Below are 21,617 nucleotides of genomic sequence, written 5' to 3'. Positions count from 1 at the left end.
AGTTAGAGAGGAGAAGGGAGTTGAGGGATATTGGAAGGTGAGGTGAACCATGAGAGACTATGGACTCTGAAAAACAATCTGAGGATTTTGAAGTGGCGGGTTTGGGAGGTTGGGGGAACTAGTTGGTGCGTATTGGAGAGGGCACGGATTGCATGGAGCACTGGGTGTGGTGCAAAAACAATGACTGCTGTTACGCTGAAAATAGATTTAAAAAAAAATTTAAAAATACGTAAAAAAATAAAAGCCAAAAAATAAAATAAAAAAATACAAGCAAACAAACAACAAAAAAAACCTCTTCCTTCTGCTCTGGTCAAGATTCAGTTCCTGGGATTGAGCCCAGCATCAGGCTCTCTGCTTATCAGGGAGCCTGCTTCCTCTCTCTCTCCTCCTGCCTCTCTGTCTACTTGTGATATCCTCTGTCAAATAGATAAATAAAATCTTAAAAAAAAAAGTCATCCAGTTTCATTATTTTTCATATAGTTTTCCAGTTTTCACAACCCCATTGGTAGAAAAGATTGTCTTCCTACTGCATACTTTTGCCTCCTTTGTCAAAGAGTAATTGAATCATGGGTTTATTTCTGGGCCTTTTTTTGTCTTCCATTGATCTATGTGTCTACTTTCCTGACAGTGCCATATTCTTTTGATTATTATAGCTTTGGGATATAACTTGAAGTCTGAAATTGTGATAACTCCAGGTTTTTTTTTTTTCCTTTCCTAGATTCCTTTGGCGATATATATATATATATATATATATATATCACTACCACTAGATATCTATCTATCTATCTATCTATCTATCTATCTATCTTAGTGGTTTCACTCACATTTTAAGCTTTTTTCCTAATATTGTGAAAAATGTGGTTAGTATTTTGATAGAGACTGCTTTAGATGTGAAGATTGCTTTGGGTAGCATAGAGGTTTTAACAATATTTAGTCTTCCAACCCATCAGGATGGAGTATCTTGCCATTTGTTTGTGTTCTCTTCAGTTTATTTCATTAGGCTTTCATAGTTTTCTGAGTACAGGTCTTTTATCTCTTTGATTAAGTTTGTTCCTTAGTATCTTATTTTTAGGGTAGTTGTAAATGAGGTTGTTTTCTTAATTTCTCTTTCTGTTGATTCCATATTTGTATATAGAAATACGACAGATTTCAGTACATTGATTTCTTATCCTGTGATCTTAGTGAATTCATTTATCAATTCTAGTAGCTTTGGAGTTTTTTGCAATTTCTCCATACAGTGTCATGTTATTTGCAAAGAGTGAGTTTTACTTCCTCACCAATTTACCTGATGTTTATTCCTTTTTCTTGTCTGATTGTTGTGGTTAGGACATCCAGTACTATGTAGAATAAATGTGGTGAGTGGATATCCTTGTCATGCTTTTGACCTTTGGGGAAAAGCTCTCAGTTTTTTTCCCATTGAGAGTCATGTTAGTATTGGGTTTTGTATAGGGCCTTTATTTTGTTGAGGTATGTTCCTTTTACATCTATTTTTTTGAGGGTTTTATTATGAATGAGTATTGTACTGTCAAGTGCTTTTTTTGCATCTATTGAAATGACTTTGATTTTTATCTTTTTCCTTGCTCATGTGATGTATGATGTTGATTGCTTTGCAAAAATTGAAACATGCTTCCATCTCAGGAATAAATTCCACTTGACCATGGTGAATACTTTTTTAAAGGTATTTTTGGATTTGATTTGGTAATATGGTGTTGAGGATTTTTGAATCTACGTTCATCAGAGATATTGGCCTCTAATATTCTTTTTTGTAGTGTCTGTATCTGATGTTGGTATTGCAAGAATACTGGTCTCATAGAACGAATTTGGGAAGCTTTCCTTCCTGTTCTTCTTCTTGGAAAAGTTTGAAAAGAATAGGTCTTAACTTTTCATTAAATGTTTGGTAGAATTCACCTGTGAAGCCTTTGGTCCTGAACTTTTGTTTGTTGGGATTTTTCAAATTATTGATTCAATTCTATTGCTCATAATTGGTCTGTTCAAATTTTCTATTTCTTCCTGTTTCAGTTTTCATAGTGTGTATGTTTCTAGAAATTTATTCATTTCATTTAGGTTGCCCAATTTTTTGGCATGTAATTTTTCATAATATTCTTTTAAAATTCTTTGTATTTCTGTGATGTCAGCTTTTTTTTTTTTTAATTGATGAGTGTGACTAAGGGCTTATCAATTTAATTGATTATTTCCAAGAACTAGCTACTGGTTTCTATTTTTTTTTCTTTTAGCTTCTGTTTTGTTTATCTCTGCTCAAAACTTTATTTCCTTCCTTCCACTGCACTTATGTTTTACTTATTCTTTTTTTCTGGTTTCTTTACAAGTAATGGCAGGTTGTTTGAGATTTTTCTTGCTTCTTTATGTTGGTTTGTGCTGGTATAAACTTCCTTTTTAAAACCACTTTTGCTGTATCTCAGAGGTTTGAACCATTATATTTCATTCTCATTGTCTCCAAAATTTTTGATTTCTTGTGTGCTATCTTGTTTGCCCCTTTTATTATTTAGTAGCATGTTATTTAACTTCCATGTATTTATGTTATTTCTAGGACTTTTTTGTGGCTGATTTCTAGTTTCATAGCATTATGGCATAAAAGATGCATGGTATGACTTCAATCTTTTTGAATAGGTTGATACTATTTTTCTCACCAAGTTTGTGATCTATTCTGCAGAACATTCAATGTGCACTTGAAAAGAATGTATATACTGATGTTTTAGGATGGAATATTATGAATATTCCTGTTACAATCCTCTAGTCCAATGTGTCATCAAAGCCACTATTTTCTTGTTGACTTTCTGTCACTATGATCTATCCAATTATGTAAATAGGGTGTGAAAGTCCCTTACTGCTATTGTATTACTCTTGATTAGTTCCTGTATGTTTCTTACTCACTCCTTTGTGTTTTGGTTGCTCCCATGTTGGGATTGTAGAATAAATATCTACAATCGTTATATCTTCTAGTTGGATTGTTCCTTTTAGAACTATCTAGTGTCTTTTGTGTCCTGTTACAGTCTTTGTTTTAAAGTCTATTTTGTCTGGTATGAGTATACCCCAGATTTCTTTTCACAACCATTTGCATGATGAATATTTCTCCAAACTCTCACTTTAAATGTGCATGTGTCTTTTTGCCTGAAATGAGTCTCTTAAGGACAGCATATAGATGGGGCTTGCTTTTTAATCCATTCCATCACTCTGTGTATTTGATTGGAGAGTTGAATCCATTTACATTTATTGTAATTATTGATAGATGCACTTTTTGCCATTTTGTTTCTTGTTTTGTGATTGTTTTTGTAGTTCTTCTCTGTTCCTTTCTTATCTTCTCTCCTGTTCTAATGGCCCTCTTTAGTTATCTACTTAGATTCCTTCCTTGTTATTTCTGGCTCATCTATTACCGGTTTTTAGTTTGTGATTACCATTAGCTTTGTGTAATGGTAATATGTTCTCCTGTGCTTCTTTAATCCTTGTAGTGATTATATCTACTCTGTTTACATCTTCTGCATATAGCAGTCTATATTAAGTGTCAGTCACTTATGTTTCAATGCATTCGTAACTCCCTCTCACATTTTAGGAATGTGGTGTCATTCATTACATTCTTTCATTTGTGAGTCCCTGACTGATTTTTACAGATACATTTATTTTTACTGCTTTTGCCCTTTTTACTATTTTCCTCTTACTTAAGGTCTTTGTTTTCCACTCAAAAGAGTCCCCTTTAACATTTCTTGGGCAGCTGGTTGAGTTGTCATAAACTCCTTTAGCTTTTGTCTGGGAAACTCTATCTCCTCTTCTATTCTGAATGTTATCCTTGATGGATAGAATATTCTGTGCTTATATTTCCTGGCCCCTGTCAAGTCTGCTTGCACCCTGCCAGGCTTGTGGATAAGATGGATAAGAATATTCTTAGCTCTAGGTTTTTCTGTTTGTTTGTTTGTTTGTTTGCTTTGTTTTTGTTTTTGTTTTCTTTTAGCCCTGTGAATATATCATGCCACTTTATTCTGGCCTGCAAAATTTCTGCTGAATCATCAGCTCATAGCCTCTTAGGGGTTCTTTCATATATTACTGTCTTCCTTTCTCTTGTTTGCTTTAAAATTCTTTCTTAATCACTACTTTTTGCAATCTCAATTAGTATGTATTTTTGTGTGGACCTCCTTGGGTTGATTTTTTGGGGGTATCTCTGTGTCTCTTAAGTGTGGATTTCTGTTTCCTACCCCAGATTCAGGAAGTTTTCAGTTAATATTTCTTCAAATGAATTTTCTTCTCCCTTTTCTTTCTTTTCCTTCTGAGATCCCTATAATGTGAATGTGATTACACTTGTGGAGTCGCTGAGTTCCCTTAGTCTATTCTTATTTTGTGTGTGTGTGTTTGTGTGTGTGTGTGTGTATGTGTGTTTTTTCCATCTGCTCAGCTTGATAACTTTCCATTACTCTGTCCTTCAGATCACCAATGTTGGTTGACTTCCTCTAGTCTGTTGCTTATTCCATGCAGTGTTTTTATTTTTTTTTATTTTTTTTTAAATTTTATTTATTTATTTGACAGAGAGAGAGAGATCACAAGTAGGCAGAGAGAGGCAGAGAGAGGAAGGGAAGCAGGCTCCCTGCCTAGCAGAGAGCCCGATGTGGGGCTTGATCCCAGGACCCTGGGATCATGACCTGAGCTGAAGGCAGAGGCCTTAACCCACTGAGCCACCCAGGCACCCCAGCCATGCAGTGTTTTTAAATTTCATTTATTTTGTTCTTAAACTCTGATTATTTCCTTTTAATGATTTTGTTAAGGATCTCCCTGAGGGTCTCCACTCTTTTCTCAAGTCTAGTAAGTATCTTTATGATATAACTTGAAATTCTATATCAGGCTTATTACTTATCTCCATTTCATTTAGGTCTCTTGCTGTAGTTTTGTTCTGGTCTTTCATCTCAGATATATTCCTCTGCCTCATCATTTTCTCTTATTTTCTATTTCTTTGTGTTAGGAAAGTCTGCTACCTCTCTTGCTTTTAACAGTAATCGCTTTATGAAGAGAAGATCCTGTATGCCCTGAGGGGATTGTCCCCTATTCACTGGAACCTAGATAAGGGGGGGGGGCTCCTATCTGTGCTCCATGTATCTTGCTATTGTATGTTGGCCACTTTTTCCTTCACTCCAATCATCTTAGTGGCTCTCCTTGCCTCTTGTGGGCAGTGTTGTCTCCCTGTGGTTTTAGTGGATCAATCTGGGGCTACCTTGTGCTGAATTTAGTCAGACCAGGTGTTTGTCAGAGATGCAGTAGCACCATACTGCTAGGTGATTTCCCTGTGCTGTCCCCTGAGAAGCTTTCATTGGCGGGTGGGGCCTGCAATCAGTCCAACTGTCTTCTCCCAGCCCACTGCTAGGGGTGATTCTGAGGGATGTGTGCTTATATTTCCTTGACTCCAGGGCACTTTGGAGTGGTACTGGCCCCTGTCAAGTCTGCTTGCACCCTGCCAGGCTTGTGCCTGGTTTGAATGGGCTCTGGCCAAGAACACATTGGAGGGAGTGGGGCATGCAATGTCTGCAAAGTTTACATGCTAGTGAAAGAGGACATGTTGCCATTTACAATCAGAGTACTTAATGAATGATATAAATTTAGTGCCTATAAGTTAGCTGTTCCTATGGATTGTCTCTGTTCCTCTCTAGTCCTTATTACCTCCTGCCTCTTCTATGATTGGGATATTATTTTGCTTATGGAATCACCGAGTTCCCTATGTCTACCTTAGTGATCAACTAGCTTTCTCCCCCCTCTTCTTTTCAGGTTCATTATTTTCCATATTCTTACCTGCTATATCACATATGTTCTCCTGTGCTTCTTTAATCCTTGTAGTGATTATATCTACTCTGTTTACATCTTTGATGTAGCATTTTGTTTGTTTGTTTGTTTGTTTTTTTAATTTCAGCCTGACTAGTTTTTAGATCTCTGCAGCAAGGGTTTCTCTCATGTCTTGTATTCTTTTTTCAAGTCCTTCTAGTAGTCTTATGACTGTAGATCAAATTCTTGTTCAGATATTTTCCTTGTATCTGCTTTGAGCAAGTTTCTGGCTGTGATATCTTCCTGACCTTTCTTTAGGGGAGAATTCCTCCATTTTGTCATCTTGGCTAAGTTTCTATCTTTTGCATGTTATAAAATGTTGTTACCTCTGAGTAGTGCTAAATTAAAAAAAGGTCATACAAAAAAAAAAAATGTCATACAGTGTCCAGGGCCTGGCACTTTGGGAAGTGTTTCTGGTGTATGCTCTGTGCACTCTGCTGTTGTGTTTAGGCTGTTCTCTCCCACTGGTCAATCCTCTGCAGAGTCCCTTCTTGCTTGCAGTGGGGAGTGTTTTGGCCATTATCTAGGTATGCATTGATTTGTTTGTTGAAAAAGCCTAGGAAAAAAGCAAAGAAAGAAAAAGAAAAAAAAAAGTTTTATGTGTGGAGAAGGCTGATCCAAAAAGAAAAGGAAGCAGAACAACAACAACAACAAAAAATAGACACTCAAAAATACTATAGACTGATTCCAAAGTGTCGGACTCCGGTAGGTTTTGTGGGCTGACAGGCACGAGGAGAGCGTCCGGGCCAGCCGGTAGCTCCCCTTGGGGCTGAGCGGGATGGCGAGTGTCCCGAGTCCAGGCGCATTAACAAACCACACCAGACTCGGGGATCTGTCGAAGCAGGATCTCACTTTATTGACCGGGGTTGCAGCTTATATTGGGTAGGGGATGGGAAATGAGGTCAGCGGGGAGAGAGCCTATGGGGTTTGGTTACGTAGTCAGTAACTGGGTAGGGTGTGTTGGGTGAGAGGAGGAAATATCAGAGATATGCGGAACCGAAACCGCCACGTTGGCGCCAATACTGCCACGGTGGCGCCTTTTCTAGCCAGAAGAGAAGGCAGGCCAGCACCATCTTTGCTGTGCCCAACACCAAAGAAATAGGAAAAAAAGGGAAAACAGAAGAAGAAAAGAAAAAAGCATCCTGAACAAAAGTAAAATAGAACTAAATTAAAATGAGAAAAGGAAATAAAAACCAAACAAAAACTGTAAGCCTGATTCCAGAAGAAAAATAAAAAATAAAATAAAATAAAGAAGACAAAAAAAAAAAAATACTGCTCAGTCCTATTTTCACCAGAAGTGAAGGGGATACATTGGGATAATTTGTTCAGTAGATTTGGTGAATGCAGCATCCTGCCTGTTTTGCTCCTCTGTGTGGGAGGGTGGGAGGCCCACTGAGCTGGGTCTATCCAAAAGACACTACAGGAGCTCCATTCCTTACCTCTGCCTACTTCTGGAGGCAACTGGTGTTCTTTGGTTTATGGTCACATTATCAAATCTCTACCTTTGTGTTTAGATTGCTTTCTCTTATTTCTGTCTCAAATATCTCTCTGCCTCTCTTTTAATAAGGATACTTGTAGTTACATTTAAAACATATGTGGATAGGGGTGCCTGAGTGGCTCAGTGGGTTAAAGCTTCTGCCTTTGGCTCAGGTCATGATCCCAGGGTCCTGGGATCAAGCCCCACATCATGCTCTCTGCTCAGTGGGGGGCCTGATTCCTCCTCTCTCTCATCCTGCCTCTTTGCCTACTTGTGATCTCTGAGTGTCAAATAAATAAATAAAATCTTAAAACAAAACAAAACAAAAAAACTATGTGGATAAACCAGGATAACCTCTCCATTTTAAGATCTTTAACCTGATCATATCTGCAATGACTTTTTTTTTTTTTAATTGGGTAATATTTGCAGGTTCCAGAGATTAGGTCTTCTTATTTTAGGAGGCCATTATCAGTCTACCACTTTCAGCTACATTATCATCACCATCTCTTCACCAGCAGATTATTATTCTCATTATTCTGGTTACTTACCTTTATGAGTTTGCTAAGAGGACATTGATTATTATGGTGACCAGGGTCATGGACAGAGATGTAAAGTTAAAATTCTTATGATCTATTTTTTAGAAGTCAATGTTTTAGAAATAATATATCCTGATTCATAGCATGAAAATTGTTTTATATAATTCTCCAAGTTTGTTTCTTTAGCTTTATATTCCATAGCATGTTAATTAAATTGACAAATTATACTGTACATTGACTACTACTAAGTGCTATACACAGTACAAATATCTTCTCACCACGTTAAAACAACTCCATAATATAAGAATGCTCTTATCATCTTCTTTTAGTCAAGTAGGAAATAAATGCCGGAATGATCAACCAATTTGACTGTTACAATATAACTAAGTAGTTTGGAGCTGAGATTGAAAAATGAAGATTTTCAAATAGTCTACTCATGGCTATTATATGGATTCATATTTTCTTGCAAACTAGTAGTTTTTTAGTAGCATTTATTATAGTTTTTCAAATTCTAAATAGATTATGTGAAATCAGACAAATGTATGACTATGAAAAACAAGGAAGTTGTTGTCACAACATAGAGGTAATTCCTTTCTAGGTGTATCTGTAGCTCAATGAATCACATACAAAACAAGGCCAAAACAAAAAAAACAAAAAAAAAAAAAAAAAGAAAGAAAGAGAAACTCACCAAACCAAATGAATATATTAAGGATATAGTTTGTTTTCTTTTAATAAAAAAAAATCAGTATTAGAGTTATCTGCAAAATTTGAATATGCATATTGTGTTCAAAATTATTAGAGAATGGTTATTTATTTATTTACTTATTTTTAAAGATTTTATTTATTTATTTGACAGATAGAGATCACAAGTATGAAGAGAGGTAGGCAGAGAGAGAGAGGAGGAAGCAAATTCCCTGCTGAACAGAGATGTGGGGCTCGATCCCAAGACCTTGAGATTATGATCTGAGCCAAAGGCAGAGCTGCTTAACCCACTGAGCCACCCAGGTGTTCCGAGAATGGTTAATTAAAACCTGATACTTGGTACACTGATTAATGTAGAAAAAAAAAAAAAAAAGAGTATGTTGAATTTAAATATGAATCTGTTCCAGTCAAGTATGTTATTTACTTGGAGTTTATAAGCTTGTCAATAAAATGAGTAGGTCCTTGAGGGAATTTTCAGAAGATTGTGAAAGGGCAAGCACCTGGAATCTGTCTCCCCACCTAGACAATATTTCCACTGGTAATATCTGTCTGATATAATCAGTTTAGAGCTCTAGGGTTTAGTGAAGTCCTGTAACTTCCAGAGGAAGGCTGGGATGATAAGTTACTGTTAATTTTGGTAATTTTAGATCTTAGCACAGTAGCAGTGACCCATTCCATGGCTCCAGCTGAGGAACTGAATATTTAATTTTTAATTTAATGTTTATTACTTTAAGTGTGTATATCCACTGTGGCCTGTGGCTATCCTACTGGTCAGCACACATCTAAGTAATCTTACTAGTAGTCTAATAAAAAGAAGTCAAGTCACATCCAAATATATTTGGTAGATTATTGAGATAGAATTAACTACATTAATTAACTACTTTAATTAACTGCCCTCCTCTATTTAGTTCCTTGCACACTTGTTACTGCCTCAGTTGTTGCCTGGAGACTAAGGAAATGAAAAAGTTCTGGAAAGGTAGCAGCTATCAGGTGATGGACCATCTGGACTATGCAACAAATGAAGAAAACCCTGTGACTGCTGGGGAACAGATTGTTCAAAAATAATATTATGTAGACCTGCAATAATGTGTCAGTTGATTTTCTACCAATAGAGTTTGACTTTCTAAATTGACTTTTGAATTGACAATCTTAATGAATCTTCAGTGATATCCTTGCAAATATATATTTTTAAAAGCTGGTACTGACAATTACATCAAATAATTGAAAAACATTTGCTTTTAACTATGTTAAAGTTGTGCCTTCACATTAAATAAAAGCATATGGTCTGTGTAAAAAAAAAAATTACATATATGCTTAGTCTTAAAAGAAGTATGGATGTCCTGTATCACTGATAAAATCACTGGTCCTTTTTCTCACCAATAATAAATAACTTTATTTTTTTTAATTTTTTTATTTATTTTTTCCAGTGTAATCTCATTTTTTTTTTAATTTTTTATTTTTTATAAACATATATTTTTATCCTCAGGGGTACAGGTCTGTGAATCACCAGGATTACACACTTCACAGCACTCCCCAAATCACATACCCTCCCCAATGTCCATAATCCCACCCCCTTCTCCCAAACCCCTCCCCCCAGCAACCCTCAGTTTGTTTTGTGAGATTAAGAGTCACTTATGGTTTGTCTCCCTCCCAATCCCATCTTCTTTCATTTATTCTTCTTCTACCCACTTAAGCCTCCATGTTGCATCACCACTTCCTCATATCAGGGAGATCATATGATAGTTGTCTTTCTCTGCTTGACTTATTTCGCTAAGCATGATACACTCTAGTTCCATCCATGTTGTTGCAAATGGCAAGATTTCATTTCTTTTGATGGCTGCATAGTATTCCATTGTGTATATATACCACATCTTCTTGATCCATTCATCTGTTGATGGACATCTAGGTTCTTTCCATAGTTTGGATATTGTGGACATTGCTGCTATAAACATTCGGGTGCATGTGTCCCTTTGGATCACTACATTTGTATCTTTAGGGTAAATACCCAATAGTGCAATTGCTGGGTCATAGGGCAGTTCTATTTTCAACATTTTGAGGAACCTCCATGCTGTTTTCCAGAGTGGCTGCACCAGCTTGCATTCCCACCAACAGTGTAGGAGGGTTCCCCTTTCTCCGCATCCTCGCCAGCATCTGTCATTTCCTGACTTATTGATTTTAGCCATTCTGACTGGTGTGAGGTGATATCTCATTGTGGTTTTGATTTGTATTTCCCTGATGCCGAGTGATATGGAGCACTTTTTCATGTGTCTGTTCGCCATCTGGATGTCTTCTTTGCAGAAATGTCTGTTCATGTCTTCTGCCCATTTCTTGATTGGATTATTTGTTCTTTGGGTGTTGAGTTTGCTAAGTTCTTTATAGATTCTGGACACTAGTCCTTTATCTGATATGTCGTTTGCAAATATCTTCTCCCATTCTGTCAGTTGTCTTTTGGTTTTGTTAACTGTTTCCTTTGCTGTGCAAAAGCTTTTGATCTTGATGAAATCCCAGTAGTTCATTTTTTCCCTTGCTTCCCTTGCCTTTGGCGTTGTTCCTAGGAAGATGTTGCTGCGGCAGAGATCGAAGAGGTTGCTGCCCGTGTTCTCCTCAAGGATTTTGATGGATTCCTTTCGTACATTGAGGTCCTTCATCCATTTTGAGTCTATTTTTGTGTGTGGTGTAAGGAAATGGTCCAATTTCATTTTTCTGCATGTGGCTGTCCAATTTTCCCAGCACCATTTATTGAAGAGGCTGTCTTTTTTCCATTGGACAGTCTTTCCTGCTTTGTCGAAGATTAGTTGACCATAGAGTTGAGGGTCTATTTCTGGGCTCTCTATTCTGTTCCATTGATCTATGTGTCTGTTTTTGTGCCAGTACCATGCTGTCTTGATGATGACAGCTTTGTAATAGAGCTTGAAGTCCGGAATTGTGATGCCACCAACGTTGGCTTTCTTTTTCAATATCCCTTTGGCTATTCGAGGTCTTTTCTGGTTCCATATAAATTTTAGAATTATTTGTTCCATTTCTTTGAAAAAGATGGATGGTACTTTGATAGGAATTGCATTAAATGTGTAGATTGCTTTAGGTAGCATAGACATTTTCACAATATTTATTCTTCCAATCCAGGAGCATGGAACATTTTTCCATTTCTTTGTGTCTTCCTCAATTTCTTTCATGAGTACTTTATAGTTTTCTGAGTATAGATTCTGTGTCTCTTTGGTTAGGTTTATTCCTAGGTATCTTATGGTTTTGGATGCAATTGTAAATGGGATTGACTCCTTAATATCTCTCTCTTCTGTCTTGCTGTTGGTGTAGAGAAATGCAACTGATTTCTGTGCATTGATTTTATATCCTGACACTTTACTGAATTCCTGTATAAGTTCTAGCAGTTTTGGAGTGGAGTCTTTTGGGTTTTCCACATATAGTATCATATCATCTGCAAAGAGTGATAATTTGACTTCTTCTTTCCGATTTGGATGCCTTTAATTTCCTTTTGTTGTCTGATTGCTGAGGCTAGGACCTCTAGTACAATGTTGAATAGCAGTGGTGATAATGGACATCCCTGCCGTGTTCCTGACCTTAGCGGAAAAGCTTTCAGTTTTTCTCCATTGAGAATGATATTTGCGGTGGGTTTTTCATAGATGACTTTGATGATATTGAGGTATGTGCCCTCTATCCCGACACTTTGAAGAGTTTTGATCAGGAAGGGATGTTGTTCTTTGTCAAATGCTTTTTCAGCATCTATTGAGAGTATCATATGGTTCTTGTTCTTTCTTTTATTTATGTGTTGTATCACATTGACTGATTTGCGGATGTTGAACCAACCTTGCAGCCCTGGAATAAATCCCACTTGGTCGTGGTGAATAATCTTTTTAATGTACTGTTGAATCCTATTGGCTAGTATTTTGTTGAGTATTTTCGCATCTGTGTTCATCAAGGATATCGGTCTATAGCTCTCTTTTTTGGTGGGATCCTTGTCTGGTTTTGGGATCAAGGTGATGCTGGCCTCATAAAATGAGTTTGGAAGTTTTCCTTCCATTTCTATTTTTTGGAACAGTTTCAGGAGAATAGGAATTAGTTCTTCTTTAAATGTTTGGTAGAATTCCCCCGGGAAGCCGTCTGGCCATGGGCTTTTGTTTGTTTGGAGATTTTTAATGACTGTTTCAATCTCCTTACTGGTTATGGGTCTGTTCAGGCTTTCTATTTCTTCCTGGTTCAGTTGTGGTAGTTTATATGTTTTCTAGGAATGCATCCATTTCTTCCAGATTGTCAAATTTATTGGCGTAGAGTTGCTCATAGTATGTTCTTATAATAGTTTGTATTTCTTTGGTGTTAGTTGTGATCTCTCCTCTTTCATTCATGATTTTATTTATTTGGGTCCTTTCTCTTTTCTTTTTGATAAGTCGGGCCAGGGGTTTATCAATTTTATTAATTCTTTCAAAGAACCAGCTCCTAGTTTCGTTGATTTGTTCTATTGTTTTTTTGGTTTCTATTTCATTGATTTCTGCTCTGATCTTTATGATTTCTCTTCTCCTGCTGGGCTTAGGGTTTCTTTCTTGTTCTTTCTCCAGCTCCTTTAGGTGTAGGGTTAGGTTGTGTACCTGAGACCTTTCTTGTTTCTTGAGAAAGGCTTGTACCGCTATATATTTTCCTCTCAGGACTGCCTTTGTTGTGTCCCACAGATTTTGAACCGTTGTATTTTCATTATCATTTGTTTCCATGATTTTTTTCAATTCTTCTTTAATTTCCCTGTTGACCCATTCATTCTTTAGAAGGATACTGTTTAGTCTCCATGTATTTGGGTTCTTTCCAAACTTCCTTTTGTGGTTGAGTTCTAGCTTTAGAGCATTGTGGTCTGAAAATATGCAGGGAATGATCCCAATCTTTTGATACCGGTTGAGTCCTGATTTAGGACCGAGGATGTGATCTATTCTGGAGAATGTTCCATGTGCACTAGAGAAGAATGTGTATTCTGTTGCTTTGGGATGAAATATTCTGAATATATCTGTGATGTCCATCTGGTCCAGTGTGTCATTTAAGGCCTTTATTTCCTTGCTGATCTTTTGCTTGGATGACCTGTCCATTTCAGTGAGGGGAGTGTTAAAGTCCCCTACTATTATTGTATTATTGTAGATGTGTTTCTTTGATTTTGTTATTAATTGGTTTATATAGTTGGCTGCTCCCACGTTGGGGCATAGATATTTAAAATTGTTAAATCTTCTTGTTGTACAGACCCTTTGAGTATGATATAGTGTCCTTCCTCATCTCTTATTATAGTCTTTGGCTTAAAATCTAATTGATCTGATATAAGGATTGCCACTCCTGCTTTCTTCTGATGTCCATTAGCATGGTAAATTCTTTTCCACCCCCTCACTTTAAATCTGGAGGTGTCTTCGGGCTTAAAATGAGTTTCTTGGAGGCAACATATAGATGGGCTTTGTTTTTTTATCCATTCTGATACCCTGTGTCTTTTGACAGGGGCATTTAGCCCATTCGCAGTCAGGGGAACTATTGAGAGATATGAATTTAGTGCCATTGTATTGCCTGTAAGGTGACTGTTACTGTATATGGTCTCTGTTCCTTTCTGATCTACCACTTGTAGGCTCTCTCTTTGCTTAGAGGACCCCTTTCAATATTTCCTGTAGAGCTGGTTTGGTATTTGCAAATTCTTTCAGTTGTTGTTTGTCCTGGAAGCTTTTAATCTCTCCTTCTATTTTCAATGATAGCCTAGCTGGATATAGTATTCTTGGCTGCATGTTTTTCTCGTTTAGTGCTCTGAAAATATCATGCCAGCTCTTTCTGGCCTGCCAGGTCTCTGTGGATAAGTCAGCTGCCAATCTAATATTTTTACCATTGTATGTTACAGACTTCTTTTCCCGGGCTGCTTTCAGGATTTTCTCTTTGTCATTGAGACTTGTAAATTTTACTATTAGGTGACGGGGTGTGGGCGTATTCTTATTGATTTTGAGGGGCATTCTCTGAACCTCCTGAATTTTGATGCTCGTTCCCTTTGCCATATTGGGGAAATTCTCCCCAATAATTCTCTCCAGTATACCTTCTGCTCCCCTCTCACTTTCTTCTTCTTCTGGAATCCCAATTATTCTAATGTTGCTTCGTCTTATGGTGTCACTTATCTCTCGAATTCTCCCCTCGTGGTCCAGTAGCTGTTTGTCCCTCTTTTGCTCAGCTTCTTTATTCTCTGTCATTTGGTCTTCTATATCACTAATTCTTTCTTCTGCCTCATTTATCCTAGCAGTTAGAGCCTCCATTTTTGATTGCACCTCATTAATAGCTTTTTTGATTTCACCTTGGTTAGATTTTAGTTCTTTTATTTCTCCAGAAAGGGCTTTTATATCTCTCGAGAGGGTTTCTCTAATATCTTCCATGCCTTTTTCGAGCCCGGCTAGAACCTTGAGAATTGTCATTCTGAACTCTAGATCTGACATATTACCGATGTCTGTATTGATTAGGTCCCTAGCCTTCGGTACTGCCTCTTGTTCTTTTTTTTGTGTTGAATTTTTACGTCTTGTCATTTTGTCCAGATAAGAGTAAATGAAGGGGCAAGTAAAATACTAAAAGGGTGGCAACAACCCCAGGAAAATATGCTTTAACCAAATTAGAAGAGATCCAAAATCGTGAGTGGGGAGAAAGGGGATAAAAAGAGGTTCAAAAAGGAAGAAAGAAAAAAAAAACAAAAAGAAAAGAAAAGAAAAGAATTTTTTAAAAAAGAAAACACCTAAGAAAAATGTAAAATATATATATATATATATTAGATAAACTAGTAAAAAATCGTTAAAAAAGAAAAAGGTAACAGTTAAAAAAAAATTTTACCCGAAGGTGAGAAAAAAAAAAAATGAAAAAGAAAAAATTAAATTAACTGCAAGACTAAAAAAAATCACAGGAAAAAATCCATGAGTTCCGTGCTTGGCTTTCTCCTCCTCTGGAATTCTGCTGTTCTCCTTGGTATTGAAACCGCACTCCTTGGTAGGTGAACTTGGTCTTGGCTGGATTTCTTGTTGATCTTCTGGGGGAGGGGCCTGTTGTAGTGATTCTCAAGTGTCTTTGCCCCAGGCGGAATTACACCGCCCTTACCCGGGGCCGGGGTGAGTAATCCGCTCGGGTTTGCTTTCAGGAGCTTTTGTTCCCTGAGCGCTTTCCGTAGAGTTCCAGAGGACGGGAATACAAATGGCGGCCTCCTGTTCTCCGGCCCGGAGGAGCCGAGAGCCCAGGGCCCCACTCCTCAGTGCGCCCTCAGAGAACAGCGCCCAGTTGCTCCCGTCTGCCTGACCTCCGGCCGCTCTCCGAGCTCACCGAGCCTGCGACCGGTTCAAGGTAACACGGAGCTGCGAGCTTACTGTCAGCTCTGTCTCTGTAGCCGGCTTTCCCGTTCCAATACCCGCAAGCTCTGCGACACTCAGACACCCCCGATCCTTCTGTGACCCTGCGAGACCTGAGGCCACGCTGACCCCGCGTGGGCTTCGCCCCGGTTTAGCCTCTGGAGTGATGTCCCTCAGCGGAACAGACTTTTAAAAGTCCTGATTTTTTTCGCGGTTGCTCCGCCACTTGCCGGGAGCCGGCCCCTCCCCCCGGGGTCTATCTTCCCGTCGCTTTGGATTCACTTCTCCGCCGGTCCTACCTTTCAGAAAGTGGTTGTTTTTCTGTTTCCAGAATTGCTGTTCTTCTTCTCTTCGATCTGCCGATGGATTTTCAGGTGTTTGCAATCTTTAGATAAGCTATCTAGCTGATCTCCGGCTAGCTGAAGCAGTCTCAGCTTGCTACTTCTCCGCCATCTTGACTCCTCCCCCTATTTTTTTTATTTTTATTTATTCTAAAAAAAAAAAAAGGACGCCTGGGTGGCTCAGTTGGTTAAGCAGCTGCCTTCGGCTCAGCGTCCTGGGATCGAGTCCCACATCGGGCTCCTTGCTCAGCGGGGAGCCTGCTTCTCCCTCTGCCTCTGCCTGCCATTCTGTCTGCCTGTGCTCGCTCTCTCCCCCTCTCTCTCTCTGATAAATAAATAAAATTAAAAAAAAAAAAAGAATCTGTTTCTTGGTTTACCACTCTCTCTTTGAAAAAAAAAAAAAAAAAGGCTCGGGAAGACAGCCTAAGGCTTAGCTCTCACCATCACTGTTTCCCAAGGTGTGCTTGTCAAAGAGATACTCTGCCATGCCAGATTCGGGGGCCCCCATCTTGCGTAGGTTGGTTACGTGGTCACCAAATTCTTTGGTCACCCAATTCTTTGATGGATTTCACCTGCTCATTCAAGTAATGAGTCTCAATGAAGTCACACAAATGGGGGTCATTTTTATCAGTGGCCAGTTTGTGCAGTTCCAGTAGTGACTGATTCACACTCTTTTCCAAGTGTAATGCACACTCCATTGCATTCAGCCCATTCTCCCAATCATCACGGTCTGGTTTCTTGATATCCTGAAGGAAGATTCGGCCACCTCATTGGTTCTGACAAGGAGAAGAAAAGAGCCCTCTCTCTGAGGAGCCCTGAGCCTTCACAGCAATCACTGGCTTCAGTTTGCTGAGTTTTCCCCATGCTGTAAACCGGAAACAACAGAGAATTGGTTTGTTTATTTATTTATTTGTTGCTCTGGAATCTTTATTAAGTGAATGGTAATAGTCTTCTAGCTCCCCGCAGTGCCCCACATGGCATATTTTACATACCCTAGTTTACTCCACTATGCACGACAGTCCTCATTCAGAAAAATATTTCAGAGATTATGTCCGTTGGCCAAAGGACCTGTGCTTGAACTCAAACATTTCACTTAGCAGTCTTTTAAATTCTAGAATAATCTGTAAAACCATCTTGGGTCCTGTTTTCTTAGATATCCGATCATCCAGAATTGATTTTTTACAAATTTGTTTTAAAGTTCCAAGGAATGGATCCTCAAACAGCCCCTCGTGAGCACAATTCTCTGTTGTTTCCGGTTTACAGCATGGGGAAAACTCAGCAAACCCTTCTAGGCTCACGGTGCTGAAGCCAGTGATGGTTGTGAAGGCTCAGGGCTCCTCAGAGAGAGGGCTCTTTTCTTCTCCTTGTCAGCTGTCATTGTCGCTGTGGCGCTGTGAGACTATAGTTTGATGAACTATAACTATATCATATAACTATATCATATCAAACTATAGTTTGATGAACTCTGACAAATATATATAATCAGGCAACCACCATTACAATCAAAATATAAAATATTTCCATTATCCTACACAGTTTTCTCATGACACTTTTGTAGTCAATCACTTTTCACTGCCCCTAAAACCATTGATCAGATTTCTAACCCTATAGTTCAGTATTTTTCAAAATTATAGAAATAGAATCACAGAATATGTAGACCTTGTATATTGCTTCTTTCACTTAGTGTAATATTTTGAAGACTCAATCATGTTTTTTTAAATCTGACTAATTTATTGCATTTGTATGTACATGCCATAATTTTTTTAACTACTTACCAGATGATGGAAATTGGATCTTCTCCAGGTTTGGGCATTATCATAAAGTGTATTTAATAGCTAAAAATTAGTTCACTTGAAGGTTCAAAATAATTTCATCAAGCATCCAATTGAAACCTCAACCTATTAATATGACAAAATTTTATGCTTGTTACTTGTAAATAAATATACTACCAGGTGCCAGAGTGTAAAATGGTTTACAATAAAGCCTAAAATTACTTCTGTTGCTAATTGGAAGCAAGGCGTGTCTGGGGCCTTGTACACGGCCTTGTACAAACCAGCTTGGGATTTTTCCGTGTTGCCCCAGGACGGTGAACTGCTGATGATCCTGTTAAATATTTCATCCATTATTCTAAATTATTAATGATACTCCCCTGGGATACTTTCACTTCAGCTTTTGTTTAAGGTAGATTACAATGGTGTTTTTTATTGACAGAAATTAGTATTTTTGGAACTTTGATCCTCTGGGTGATTTTTTTTTGCCTCTTTATTTTATTTCAGTAGAACCCTTGAGTCTGTAGTAAATAGAAAATGATAAAGCTGCAGCATTTAATAAGTGGAAAGAAGGAAAGAAAGCAATATGGAGTCTCAGAATAGTTGTTTAAATTTCATCAGATGATGCCCCAAGTTTTTTTAGTTGTCTCACTTTATTTTACTTTAATGTATAACTACTGATTTGAGGCTTTGAATGATAGCATTTATAACAACCATCTTTCACAAAATGCAGGTTATCTGGAAAAGAAGATGGATATCCATTAAAATTATTAATACTTGAGTTCTGAACTTCAAAGTGAGTATAAATTTGAAGGATGTGGAAATTCTTTATGGAAGGACCATATGTACATGGTCCCTCCCACAAAAATCGGTGATAGGAAATATCCAGCTTATAAAATAAAATATGATGATAAGGGAGTAAAATCATGATTAATTATGTTAACATACATCTCTGGCATGTACATATAAGGGGACATTAGATACAGTAGATCCCAGAAGGTAAGGGGACTATAATTTTAACTTGACTTCAAACTCAGAAATTAAGTTAAATGCACAAGTCCCATTCAGGGAGTTGAATTTGACTACTACATTTTTAAGGTTTACAGTTTTTTTTAAATGGTTGTATATTAACAGATGTTGTAATCTATTTTATTCACATATAGTTACATCTAACTTTCATTTTCTCGGATTCACTTCATGAATTATTATCCTGAGTAAAATAATGTGGAAAAAATGCTGAGCATCTCTTTTCTAAAATCTGAAATACCATAGTTCTAGAACAGTCTGTTAGATCCACTTGGTAATAGAAACTGTATGCTAACTCCTGGACTATAGCTTTTTAAATAAGAATAGAGCAAGATGGGAGTTATAACAAGGATATAAGCATATATTTTTATATAAAACTTTGTGGCCACACACAAGTTGAAGATTGCAAGGCATCAATTGCCATTAAAAATATCAATAAAACAAGATGGGATTGGGAGGGAGACAAACCATAAGTGACTCTTAATCTTACAAAACAAACTGAGGGTTGCTGGGGTGAGGGGGGTTGGGAGAAGGGGGTTGGGGTTATGGACATTGGGGAGGGTATGTGCTTTGGTGAGTGCTGTGAAGTGTGTAAACCTGATGATTCACAGACCTGTACCCCTGGGGATCAAAATATATGTTTATAAAAAATAAAAAAATTAAAAGTAAAAAAAAAATAAAATAAAAAATTAAAAAATTAAAAAAAAATTAAAGTTATTCCCTAAAACCTGTTTCAGAAAAACACATTGAGCATGGAACAGTTTTATCTTTCCCCAAATAAGAAAAAATAATATATATGCAGCAATATTAAGACAAATGCAAAAGAATAAAAATAACAGAGTGCTTTAGCAAACCATTTCCTTTTTAAGTCTGCCGGTAATGCATATAGTGAAACAGACTAACATGTTTCACATAAAAGAGAATAGTATGTCATGGAAATAAGTAGAATTCTTATAATTAAAAAGAACAGGTTAGTATAATGTTAGGGAGGGAAAATGTTACCCTAATATTCAAGATTCTTTTGGCTGGTTTAAGAATTAAAGTGACAAGAGATAGATTAATAGGAGAAAATGAGATTAATTGCAAATATATGGGTGGCTCCATGAGAATATGGGAATAATAGGCAGTCAGACAATTGAGTCTTATATGCCATTCTGGTCCAAGAAGTAGGTGGAGGTCTGGGACTTCAAAGGGAAGAGAATTCAAAGGAAAACAAAAAAGAGTCAGTGTTTGAGGAACAAATGTTTACTGGGCCACAAGGAAACAGTGGGATATACAGAAGAATTTTAACAGACTTTGCTAAGTTCCTCCCTCTCTATCACATCTACTTCATTTTACATTGTAGCTGTTTATGGTGATGGTTCCATTTTGGAGCAGGAAGCATTATCTAAATTTGGAGCATTATCTAAATTCTTTTAGACATTTGAGGAGGAGGTAAAAGGTTGTATAAGGGAAAAAAAAGGAGGTAAAAGGAAAAAAATTCTGAGTCTTCCTTTTCTCAAAAATGATCAGGTTAAATTAATGATCATGCCAAAGAGACACATTCTGGGGTGCAGATTTCACTTTCCTACAATAATTTCTATTAGTATTCAACAATTCTGCAAAGAATATGGGGAAAGTAATATAAAAAGCAGTGACCCAAATTATGTAGACACATGTAGGAACCTCAAAAAGGTTAGTTTAAAAAAATACAGAATATTTTTCATTAAAATATGCTGTTTGTTTTTGTCATGTTTTGCTTTGTTGTATTTGTTATATATATTGAAAACTGTCCATTTGAATATAGCAAAGCCAGTGAAGAAAATTCGTAATAATAATTGTGTACTCTAGGTGCAGAAAAAATTTCACTTTACCAAATTAATGGAAATCAGTCCCCCTTAGTCATTGACTATCACAGGATTTGTAATATAAATGTAAATCCTGAGTTTGCAAATCCCCCTGGTACACATTATAAAACACAGAACAACATAGTGTATTTGCACAGGTGGAATAAAAAAGATAGAAAAATACATTTAAAATAACTCATATCCTCTTGTTTAAATCATTCATGCAGAGTTGAACCCATTAAGGAAGAATGTATATTAGCCAAAGAAAATATTCAATTTCCAGAGAAAAAATTCTGAGAAATATTATAATAAAGAGAACTAATGGATGAAAAAGAATTTAGTATTGTCATAGCATGTAACTACGTGTCATCACAAATTTCAGACTGGAGAAATCCTTTCCAAATAGATAAATTTGAGAATATATACCTTTTCTTGCATTAGCAAAATATATAAATATTTAGGTTAATATATATGTTTAGTTAAGATGTGTAAGTAGTATTTATATATTTATTTAGTTTGTATATATTTAGGTTAATTTCTATATAATTAAATTAATTTATATACATTTATATGTATTTATTTATACATATGTATACATATACATACATATACATATTTATACATACATTATACATATTTATATGTATTTAGGTTTATATATATTTATAAATAAGTTCATGTGTATATATATATGAAAATTTATATTACACTACAATATATTATATTCATGTGTATGTTTAATTTTTTGTCTTTTTTTCTTATGTATATTTGTTAAGGTTCATATTAAGAGAA

The 21,617-nt window shown here is 36.8% G+C and overlaps 1 pseudogene; it reads right to left on the bottom strand.

Annotated features, from left to right (window-relative positions):
- Positions 1–16,617: 16,617 nt before the first annotated feature.
- LOC123389653 lies at positions 16,618–18,327 on the bottom strand (annotated as a pseudogene).
- Positions 18,328–21,617: the final 3,290 nt, after the last annotated feature.

The sequence above is a fragment of the Mustela putorius genome, unplaced genomic scaffold (assembly GCF_011764305.1).
Source record: "Mustela putorius furo isolate JIRA1106 unplaced genomic scaffold, ASM1176430v1.1 tig00003988_pilon_pilon_pilon, whole genome shotgun sequence".
Lineage (NCBI taxonomy): Eukaryota > Metazoa > Chordata > Mammalia > Carnivora > Mustelidae > Mustela > Mustela putorius.
The sequence above is the reverse complement of the archived record's forward strand: the minus strand, read 5'-3'. Positions and strand labels throughout refer to the sequence as shown.